Here is a 12,115-nt window from a genome sequence, read left to right as displayed (position 1 = left end):
GATAAGAGCAATTTAATATGCAAATAAATGAAAATAAGCAAAACATGTGAATTAATTACAGTGGGACAAAAGCATGTATCCATGAACTCACATCACAAGGAAAACTGAAAAAAGGCTCAGCCAGCATGTAGTTATCTGTATCGGGTAATCACAACAAAACAAACAACAATTGCAGAGAGGTCACACCATATAACATACAAATCACTGTGTATAAGGTTAACAACTTTGTGAATGGCGTTTCGATCCTTAATCAAGAGATAAAGGATCCTCATCAGGACTTCCAAGATATAGTGTTGCTTTTCTGTATCTTCTTTCTTGCCCAGCAGGCTTACAAGGCATTATTATGGGTCTGTGTGTAAGTGGAAGAGATGGTAGTTGAGAGTGAGTTGGTGAGCGGTGTTGTTTTTGTAGAGTAGCCTTGTTGTTTAATATACCTGGAGATGCAGAGTTGAGAAGAGTGGCATGTTCTTTATTTTGTTTGCCTCACTTTAGGGTGTAAGATACGTGAGTTAGGGGTGGTGGCACATGTGGTTCATGTTGTAAGGCTCTGCATTGTGCAATGGATGAGAGCTGGTTGAATGAGTGTTGTTGTGTTGGTGTAGTTGTGTTAGGTGAGCATGAAGAGAGAAAACCTGGGAGTAAAGATGGTTTAGGATGTGCATTATTTGTGTAGTCAGGAGGGTGGAAGTAGGTGTATGTTTCTAGTTAGTGATGACTGTATTATGAAATTGTGTGTGTGAGAAATGTTGTTGTGCTGGTGTGTGTGTGTTATGTTTTTTTTTTTGGAGTACTGAGAGGAGATGATGGTGTAGTGGTTTTCTGAGCAGGATTTGTATGTAAAGTATTGTTGGTAAGGGGAAGTTGAATGGTAAACGGGGTTTGGAAAAGCATGTATGTGGTGTGTGAGAGGGGATGAATAAGAGTTATGAGTGTTTGTGTTAGATTTGATAGTTGGAAGAGGTAATATGTGCAGTGGAGTGAAGTGTAAGGATTGTTCGGTAGTGTGTTTTTGGTAAAAAGAGGGGAGAGTGTTGGTGGATGAAATGATGGAGAGCTGAGTATAGGTTTGGTGGTAACAGAAAGAGGTCTGTTAGGAGTAAGTAGAGGGTAGAGCTGGTGTTTTGTATGAACAGGTAGCGTGAGTTTGGGTGGATTTAAATTATCTGTAGTGTGGCTTTGTGTCGTCTTAGTGATGTGTGGATTTGTTAGGAGAGAAATGGCTCACTGGTTAGAAGCGGCAGACCCTGAAGCAGAGAGCGGCCCAGGACCAGGGTTCAATTCCCGACGCGGCAGGGTCTTGGGTCAATGTCCGCGGACTCGATAATTCTCGCCGAGGTGCCTACGCTAACCATGGGTTCCACTCTGCAACTCTGGGCAATAGCTTGCTTAATCTCCACAACGGCCCCATCAACGCTGGGGATGCCTGGTTTCACCTTGGAGGTGCCCTGGAGGGACCATCTCACAGGGAAAGCCAGGACGGGTTTCTCAGCGCTATACGGCGCCAGGACACCCCGAGATGGGGTAACAGTGTGCTTTTACAAGTATACTTACCTACCTACCAGAAATGCAAATAGTCACGGGTAGAAAAACAGCAGTTTTAAAAGTACAAATTGCACGAAAACAAAGAGTTCAATTTAAACAGTCATGAGTAGAAAGCAGTTTTAAAGTTTCAAGAATACACAGCACAGTTCTGTGTTCTAACCATCTTCTCTGTCCTTTCCTCACTGGGATGTTTAGGGCACAGAGAGGCTGGGGCTACAAGATGGAAGTAGATGTCTTGGGGTCCCTTCCGCAGACTTTAAGGGCCTCTGCATGTGTGAGAGGAGAAGAGCTCATGGTTACTTGGGAGCTAGAGAGCCAATCAGGAAAGCGCACGCGGATGGCCAGGGTGGCAGGGAGCTGCTCCTGAAGATCGGAATCTCCTTGGATACAGACAGGTTCAATCCCACTTTGCAGGACCTGTTTTACCCTGCAGGTAAGGCCCAAATCTAAGCCACTTCAAATACTGCTTTTTGCACACTTAAACAAATCACCTATTCTAGCCAAAAACGAGTGCTACATACACTTTTCAAATACAGTTGTAAGCATAATGCAGATTAAGCAGTCCAACCAACTATTTGTAACCAACCCCTGTGTCACCACATTTTCGATCCCAACTCTATCTTGCTAGGATCTCTCAATGACAAACATTGCTTTTTACTTAACCTGACCTCTCCCGTTAATTTGTTAGGTGAGCATTTTATGACAGCTCAGTTTCACCATGTCTGCATCCAGATTGAGTGTAATTAATATACCCCAACAGATCACTGCAAGGAAGACTCTATCTACCTCCTCAACAAATTGGCTAAGAAGGGACATAAGGCTATAAAGGATAACCTACAGTTTTGTCTCTCCAATACTTTTCTGGGTATGGCCATTGCCGGGTACTCTAGACAATGGATCATATGATATGCTGAAGTGACAAAGTCATTGCAACATTAAGTCAGAAATTATGCCCCTGAACACTTGCAGTGGTGTAGGGAAGCCAAAAATGCATTTATTAAATATAAACAGTCACTGACTTCCACACCAGCCTTAGGACTTCCTGATTATGCTAAACACTTTACTTCAGACTGCTATGAGCACAATTGTCTTTGCCTTGGGGTGTTATTACAAACAATGGACATTAAAAAAGCCTGTAGTGTACAATTCATCAACCTTGGAATAAGTCACGGCTAAGCTCCCACCACCTTCCCACTCTGCAACTACTGCTGAAAATCTGGTAGAGGTTGCTTGCTCCTCCTGGACTGCAGTTCCACATGCTGTTGCTGCCCTCCTCCTCACCACAAAGGCAACACCTCTCTAAACACCTCTTGTTGACTTTTCACATCAACCTTTCTCGTCACCCCGCCTTAACAGCCCTCCCCCCTCTTCTTTGATGTCTACCCTCAAGGATGGAGAACCCCATGATTATTTAGTAGTCACCGCCAATATCACTAAGCCACTGAATGTACTGTATTCCAAACTGTAGAAAGTTTTCGCTTGTCAATTGCGAGGGCTGCCAATGTGTGTCAGCATGGCATTCTCACTAATGCCTGCATCCTTGCCAAAGAAAAGATTGGAACTGTGTACAAAGATTCAAGGTATGTGTTTGGGGTGATGTATGATTTTAGGCTCCTTTGGATGCAACAGGGGCTCCTAACATCTGCCGGAACCCCCATTAAAAATGGACAATATGTTAAAAATGTTCTCAGGTAGCTGCAATTACCACAAAATCTGGGAGTGGTTAAGTGTGCTGGACACAAACACACCCATGATGATGTTTTCAAAGGAAATGCCCTGGCTAATTCAGCTGCTAGGAAAGCAGCTTTATCTGAAAATGATGTTGTCACTGTCTATGTACTATGAACCAATTTATTTCTTGTACCCTTGCTGTATGATTTGTCTCTGTCACAGGAATGCCTCTGAAGGTGGAAAACAACATTGGTTCAAGCAGAAATTTGAAAGCCACCATAGGGAGTATCGTGGGACAGTATTGGGAATGTATTTGTACCAAACTTTCTACTCCCCAGACTTCCACAGTTGGATCCAAGGACATTTATTTGGTGGTGAAAAATTGCGTATTGTCTGCACTATATAGTAAATGTAGCCTAATTCTGAGGATGGGCAGCATGAAACATGAATTTTTAGAAAGCAGCCGAGTCACTGCTTGATTATGTGTCTAGTTTTTCAAGGACTTCTTACACTCTTTCTCATAAGAAGATGCTGTCTTCTGCTCATTAGTTAGTTCAGCTGAAGTTAAACCTTTTATAACATGTTTTTGTTTCTATGGACTTGAATTGAGAGAAAAACATATAAAATGGCCTTGGATGGATGTTAGCTTTGTATGCTTCAACTGGATTTTGTCAGATGTTTGAGTCCATTTAAGCAGCAATTTCTTTATTTTGCTGGGTTATTGCTATTTTTCCCTAATCGCGTGTTAGCCTGTAATACTTCAGCGAAGCGTGGAGTTTTATTTTACAGTCTTCTGATGCCCTAGTGAGTCTGAAATAATATAGAATGGTTTCAAGCTGAGTAGTGGCAAGATGGAAGGAAGGTATAGATCTAAGAGGAGGACTGGAGCCATAACACCCTTCTCCAAAGGGGGGCTAAAAATAAACAGAAATGCTTTCGAAAACAACAATTTGTGAACATGTTTAAGTCTAAATGAGGTCAGGCTGTTAACTCTGGATCCCACAAAATTGCTAGTCATTTCAACTATTCCAATTTTGCTTAATCCAATAATTATAGAAGTTGCAAAATGTTTGCACGCAGAGGTTCCTGTCCTTTTGAGGTGCCTGAAAACACCAGTGGGTCTTGGTTAGTGAGAGGTTACGGGCTTGGAGAAGGGTGCTAGTATTGTTGTGTGGTGCCCTGTTTGTTGGTTTGGTGGTGTGATATGTTGCAGGAGCCTTTTAGACATGCAGAGCGATGTGATGTAGAAATGATTGCTTAATTCATTCTATGATGTGTTTGCTTTTATTGATGTGTGAAGGGATATAGAGGGCTTGATGCTATTTCTGTGTAAAGCACTCTAGCCTTGTGCTGGACTGGTTGCTTCTATTGCTGTGGTTTGCTGCAGGAGACTAGCTAGCATTACTGTGTTCTACATTATTTGCCGGTATTGTGATGTGTTGCAGAAGACTCAATGATTTTATTGTGTGATGTATGCATGGAGTGTGCTGGTAGTTCTGTCTAATGTGCTTCATCTGGCCTGTTGATATTGTGGTTTGATGCGGATACAAGAGTATCCCCAGATACTGTTGAGTGAAATGATGCAGGGTGAGTGGTAATTTAGTTATGTGAACTGTTGTTTGTTTTAATTGGAATGTAAAACATTGTAGGGGGCTTGTTGCGATTGCTATGGAATGCTTTGTTTCCTGGTACTGCTGTTTGGTGCATTCGCTGGCATTGCTGAGTTATTGTTGCAGGAGACTTTCTGAAATTGCTGTCTTATGCAGAGTTTATATGTATTTTTGTGTGCTGTGTGGAATGAGACTTGATGTTGATGGGGGATTGTTGGTAATTCTGTGTGAGGAGATGCAGTAGGCTTGCTGGTATTCCATGTGTGTGATGCTGCTTTAATCGCTTATTAATATGTTGCATGAGGTGCTAGTAACACTGTGTAACACGGTGCACAGGGGTTGCTGGTTTTGCTGCGTGATGCTAGCAGGAAAATCGCAGGTTTTGTTGTGTGATACACTTTGGTTCGTGTGATTTCCATTGCATTCTTTGTTATTGCTCTGTGCTTGTTAATTTGCAGTGTGTAGATGATGATGATTACACCCACATATGTTAAGATCTTGTTCATATATGATTGCGGCAGTTGCTTACTGATTTTTTTAACAAAAATAAAAATAAATTCCAACTTCACCAATAAACTTGATTAAAGGTTGAGGTGGTGTTATTGTTGCACATTCTTGGGCAGAACAGTGGATATTTTGCAGAATGTTCACCTCTCTGTGAGAGGTCTTGTCTCCTTTGACACTCTGTCTAACATTATGGGAAACTTAGTCATTGCAACTTCCCCGGCCAACAATGGGGGGGGGGGGAAATGTGGGAGGGACAGGTTATTGGTCGATGTGGCAATGGAAGATTTTTTATGGAAAGTTCCTCTTATAAAAATAATTCAATCTCTTAAATCCCTTTTTGGAAGCAGTAGCTCCACAAATATAAGCATTAGCCCATTGCTGCTTTGAGTTAAATTTTCGGGAGTTCATTAAAGTTGGACTGAAGCATGATCGCATATTTACGTTAAAGAGAGCTCCTGGCCTAGAATACCGCATGTGTAAGAACAACAGGAGTAAACCCATAAACCACGTCGGGATGGGTGTGTAGTATAAACAATAACAATTCCCAACAGGTGTCAGTTTAAGGCAGTTAAATGATGTATGCAATCAGCATTACATGAACAAGAGACAAGGAGGCTCGAAAGGTATAAAAGCTTGTTATTCACCATTCAAAGGAGGGTGTTTCACGTGGAAATACAGTTAGGCAGCACTCTACAGAGATAATCATGTGACAACCCGAAGGCACTTGGTGAGTGGTGATATATACAATTAGTGAAGGTGAAGATGCAAGTGCTGAAGGTGAACAGCGTGAGCGGCGCAGGGTGACAAAAAAATAATAATACAATGATGACTCCGCAGGATCAAGTTACAATCACTTAAATCATGGAACAAACAATTTTATCGGAGCACAAAACATAAAATGCGCCATAGAGTTGCGCTGTGATGTCCACGGAGCTCCGCATTCACCGCGAGCAGCACGCAGGTTAAGAGCCCTCATCGCCCCTGGCCGCCCTGCTTTATTCAGGCCCTGCCCCGCTGGTCCTGCCCACGGCGACGCATATTCACTATCAGACGCCGCAGCCTGAGCTACCGCCTGGCCTCCAGCCCTTCACGCTATTGTGATTGCGTGCACAACACTGTCTAACTTCGGCAACTCTGTCCTGATGACGATCCCGACTCACGGGGATCGAAAAGCCGTCGACATCACAGCGCAACTCTATGGCGCATTTTACGTTTTGTGCTCCGATAAAATTGTTTGTTCCATGATTTAAGTGATTGTAACTTGATCCTGCGGAGTCATCATTGTATTATTATTTATTTGTCACCCTGAGTCTCCTTGTCTCTTGTTCATGTAATGCTGATTGCATACATCATTTAACTGCCTTAAACTGACACCTGTTGGGAATTGTTATTGTTTATACTAGAATACCGCATGGCATCTTTGGAGTACCTGTGTTAAGCTATTTTAGAGTGATATCTATCGCTGTCTGTACTTGATATAGTTTTCTAAGACTGAAGTTCACCAGTTCGCATCTTTTTCTTTTTTTACTGAGCAAATCAATTTGCATAGTTAGATGTTTATGATTACAAGGAAATTCTTAAGATAATTGTGTCTTTGCAAGTAGCACACTAGGCATACTTATGTTTTAGAAAAAATATTGACGGATTATCAATGCAAATGTTATAAAATGAAGGTGTTTAAAAGGAAATATATTGTTTCCTCGTATCTATTGTATTTTTTGTATTATGATTCAAACCATTGTAGCAATAGATATCATTATTAAATAGTTTTGGAAAACTGAAGGAGCAGAAATTATTTGTACGTTATCCCCTTGTATGGACCTAGTGTTCCTGACTCAGAGTGGAGCCCCTACAGTAATACCTACAGTCTACTACTTGTGTATAGGGCTAGTCACCTCCTGGAGAGTGTGGACGGGCACTTAGGGGAACTAAGACAACCTTTGCTCTCTAGCCCATTGGACGGCACCAATCTTTGAGGTAAAGTTGAGGGACTGAACCCGCCCCTCATCCGCTTGGGCAGAACCACTACTCATCTGTCTAGTGTACCAGTGTTCAGAAGCAACGCAAGCGACATTGCTGCAGTCCACAAACACCTCCATAAAATATAAATACAAATTATTACTATTAATTATTATTTATGTTCTTTTTGGTACCTTTAAGTTGTGGTTAAGCATTGGACACAAAAATGCTTTAGATGCAATTCAAACCTTTTTTTTAGAAGATTGGCAATGTTTGGTATTTCAGTACAACCAGAAAATAATGAACAATGTTTACGATGCAAAAGAGAGCAAGTTAAACATATGAACACTAACATGTAGGGCGCTGCACTATGATTGAACTCTACGCTTTACCGGTTGGGAGATCGGGATTTTAAGTCCTTTTGTCTGGTTCCAGGAATATTGGAAGTAGTCCTTTGGAAGGGTCTCCTTTGGTCAGGCTTGGAGCTCCCGCTTGGGTCTCGTCTGCTGCTCTGTAAAATGCACCACGGCTTCCCCCTATGGATGTACAAAAAGAGATGGGTCCATTAGCAAGACAGATCTCATCCACTAGTGAAATTCTATTTCAGTTGCCTGCGTTTCGGTGCTACGGAGACCAGTGCTTAATTTGAGCAGGAGCTATCAGGTGCTCAGCACTTGCACTTCTTTTACAGGGCCGGGGCTACAATTTCTGACCCTACAGGTGGTGGTCTCAATATTAATTGTTCAAATTCAAAATAAAAAGAATAACATACATTGCATGGTTTCTGCCTGGTATATGTTCATAGACAGGCCATCATATGCCTGTCAAGGCAGGCATGATTGTGTATCACCAAGATAGTGATAATGTAATCTCGCTGATCACAAATCCAAGAAGTCATCGACAAACTGTGTCTTGCATTCTATTCCCAGAGTCTGCTGCACCATGCCACTGCTTGAGCCTAAGCCTCCCATTGGATAATTGTAGCTGGGGGCTGGCTCAAGACGGAGTTGAGGCAAGGAAGCTGCAAGAGTGCATTTGGAATTTTGGAGTGAGGGCTCTTGAGGAAGAATAAACGAAAGTAAGTTTGGACTTTCCACTTGCTGTGTATCCAGAGTAGCAAATCCTGCAGCTCTGCATTGCTGCTATCCTCAACGTGCTCGACGCAACTGTGGCCCAACATAACTTTTGTGCGCCATGGCGTCACCTGTAGAATCTGTGCGCTGCACCCCAGCATGCTAATTGCTGAGCGTGCATGAGTCCAGTGGACACCACAGCCATACTTCCCGGCATTGGCAGCATTACGGCTAGGGACAATGCCTGTGCTGTAGCAGGCAGGATCACAGCAAGCTGAGCAGGGGATGCCAATGCCGTCGCCTTCCCTGGACCTACTAATTACAGGCAGCACTAGTAGTGACATCACCTGCTGTGCTCGAGCAGCTACCTGTTCTGCAAGTAACCCTGTTATACTGCACTGATTAATATATGCAAAAAAAAGAATTTTCATTTGGTGTACATTTAGTTTTTACACTTGGTGTAGGTAAAGAAAGTAAAACACATGTCATCTTCCTCTTCTTTAGGAAAGACAACAGGAAAACGCAGAGTTCAAAATAGCAGGGACATGTACAGGCTGACGACAGGGGTCACAGGCAGCAGCAGTGTTATAGATGAGAGAGAGAGCAGGAGTAAAGAGGAGAAAGAAACAACAGATGAGGAGAGAGATAAGACGGAGCTAAGTAGAAATAAAGGAGAGCAAATCAGATACAAAGAGAAAGCAGCCATGATGTGAAGAAGAGAGCATTAAGAAGAGAGAAGATAGAATGAAAGGATGTAGAGGACAGGACAGAGGGAAAAAGCAGACAAATGATAACACGGAGACACAGCTAATCCCTGCTAGAAGAGTGATCGTAAAGAGCCAAGATTGAGGGGAGAGAGAGCAGAGCATAGATAAAAGTGAGGAGGAAAAGGGCAGGGGTAGAATGAATAGAGGATAAATCAGAAATGCAGGGAATAAGGTAATACACCAGGTGTGGCAAAGATGATAGAAAACAATTAAAGAAGTTAGAAGATAAACTCTTAGAGCAAAGACGTAGGGGACAGGCAACAGATCAAGGTTAGAAGATAGAGACTGAGGCAGTGAGAGTGTTGAAAGTGGGGCTCACCGGAGGAAGAAGTGAGCTGTGGCCTCCTTGGCAAAATTTTCAGCACCTGCACTTCTTTTTTTACAAATTAAGCACGGAGACCATACCTTTCCAGGCGCCCATTTGGTGGTACTTGGTGGAAAATGAATTGACCTATTGATGGGAGAACAGCCGCAGCCCGTGGAGGGAGTTACGGAGGAGCAGGAAGGCGGGGCGGGGAAGGGGCAGGGTGGGAGGGTGCTAAAAACCGGAATATGGATAATTGGAGGTAAGTAAATATTTTAATAAATAAAACTAATTTCGTAGCGCGCCCTACATCGCAAAATGCGATGCTGTGCGCGCTACGAAATTTGTTTTATTTATTAAAATGTTTACTTACCTCCAATTATCCATATTTTGGTTTTTAGCACCCCCACCCTGCTCCTCCCCTGCCCCGCCTTTCTGCCCCACCCTAACTCCCTCCACAGGCCGTGGCTGTGGGAGAAGCCCATACTGAGATTCAACTCTGGGCCGCCTGAGCCACCAGCAGAGCCTGGCCTCAACTTACTATTATGATCTCCCACTTAACCCTTCTGTTTTTCTTCCGTCTTTTATCCCTCCATTACTCTATTCAATCCAACTAATAGACACACATGTCCTCCGCTCAAATTAACTTGTACCCCCTATACTAAGATTTAGTCATATTTCCCTATACTTATCCACCACTAATCCTTTTGGGCTCCGGAGCAGCGTTCTACTCACCAGAAAACGTTTCGACGCCTCGTCAGTGGTAGTAAGCACTATATAAATACAATTACAATCTAACTGTCTGTCCCCGTCATGGGTCAAGTACTGTGGATGAATTAACTTTGGAAGCCATATTAAGGTGGTGTGTTTTTTCATGCTAGAGTGTTTGGACCCAGGCCCATGGTCAGACTGGACAGAAAATAAACCTGGGAACCCAAATAAAAGAGGCATCCTTTCATTGGCTAACTTATAAGAGAATAAGAATGGTTGTCCTGGCTCTGCTCAGAAGCCTGCGGCTGGCGCCAATCCCAAGTCTGTGTAGTATTGAATCCACTTCATGCTGATTTAATCCACTACCAGACACATTTGCCCCTTCATCTCACTTTTGCAGGTGTCAGCTTTCTCCCCTTGTGAGTGTTTTTCCCTCTCTTGCTCAGGGAAATGCCTCATCAGAACAAGCACTGGCAAAGCCAATAGGTTTCTCCTATGAGACACCTATTGGCATTGTTAATGTTTTAAAGATATTGGACCGCAGCGCGAGCATGGCTCAAAGTAAATTTAAAAGTGCTATGGTACGGCCATTGTGGATCGTGCTATAGTGATTTGTATTTATTTACTTTAAGCCATTAAACAGAAGCTCGTGCTGCTGTGCAACATCTTTAAATAAACATTTACAAAAGCCAAATAGCTCTGTGCAAGCTCTTTGGCTTTTTAAAATGTTTTTAAAGATGGCTTACAGTAAATAAAAACAAAGTGGTACGGCGAGGCCAGCGCTGGCCATCATGGCGCTTTTCGTTCCAAAGCGGGGAAAGGGGCAAAAAAGAACATGAGGGGGGTGGTAGGGAGAAGGCAAACAAGGAGGATGTGGGAGGGATAGGGTGGGGAACGGCTATAGGAGAGCTGAAAGCAACAAAGGGAAAAGCAGCGATGGGGTCGAAGGGGCGACTGGGGACAGGGCAAGCCACTAGGTCAGAGGGGGCAAGCAGCAATGGGAGAGAGGTAGTGGGTGGGAACAGGGCAAGCAGCAACAAATGCAGGCAGGGTGGGATGGGCGGGCAGAGACAGCGAAAGTAAGAGGCTAACACTCTTCAGTTACCTAAAGAGCTTAAAAATTAAGAAAGTGCAGAGACGGACAGATTTTGATGACTTTTTGCAAAAGACGCTGAGATAATAACAAGCAATAAAGGACAGTTGGAGGTGGCTATGGGGGAGCTACAGGCAACAAAGGTAAAGTAGTGATGGAGTAGGGGGAGGAGGGAATCTGTGGAAGGGGCAAGCCACGAGGTCAGTGAGGGTAAGCAACAATGGGAAGGAGGTAAAAGCGGGAACAGGTCAAGCAGACATGAATGCGAGCGGGGTGAGAAGGGCGGGCAGAGACAGCCTGTATAAACGATGCACTCTGATGTGGTGTTATACTACCAAATCTTTCAAAAGTAAGCCTGGGAATAGCTTGCGGAGTTCCGCTATGTGGAACTCCGCGAAGTGACCAAAAAGTGTGCTGCGCTATGCGAAGTTCCACAAGGGGCAGAGTGCGTTTGGTCATGCCATTCGAGTTGATTTTTCAGAGCTGGGATTTGTCCTGTGCTGTAAAATCAGCGTGAACGGCACCATACACACACACAAGAGGGTACTGCTTCTTTTCTTGCCTGCTGCGTAGATTTTCTACCTGAGCGGCAGCTCTCTCAACGAAAACCATTGGCTCAAATTAACCACTGCTCCCATTAGCGAATCAGATAGCTAAAAAAGTGGCCCACATTTGCAATTAAGGGCAGTTTTCCATGTGTAAGGACACGCTGTATAGGTGTTTTGCAAGGTATGGAAGACTGCATGAATTCGAGCTTGCCACAGGCACTGTTTGTAGTGATATCAGGGAAATCAACATTACAAAATGGCCCCCAAAACCATAAAACAGGCTCACAAACCGACAACAACAAAAAACACACACTGACCTGTCAGACCAGC

General features: G+C 43.5%; 1 protein-coding gene across 1 annotated transcript in view; it reads right to left on the bottom strand.

Moving 5' to 3' along the window:
• The window catches only part of USP2 (ubiquitin specific peptidase 2), a 257,507-nt gene extending 249,682 nt beyond the window's left edge, over nt 1-7,825 (bottom strand). Inside the window, exon 1 of the mRNA XM_078682174.1 lies at nt 7,682-7,825. The gene's annotated coding sequence lies outside the window, so the exon portion shown is untranslated. The remainder of the gene's footprint in view (nt 1-7,681) is intronic.
• Nucleotides 7,826-12,115: the final 4,290 nt, after the last annotated feature.

The sequence above is a fragment of the Lissotriton helveticus genome, chromosome 3_1 (genome assembly GCF_964261635.1).
Source record: "Lissotriton helveticus chromosome 3_1, aLisHel1.1, whole genome shotgun sequence".
Classification (NCBI taxonomy): domain Eukaryota; kingdom Metazoa; phylum Chordata; class Amphibia; order Caudata; family Salamandridae; genus Lissotriton; species Lissotriton helveticus.
The sequence above is the reverse complement of the archived record's forward strand: the minus strand, read 5'-3'. Positions and strand labels throughout refer to the sequence as shown.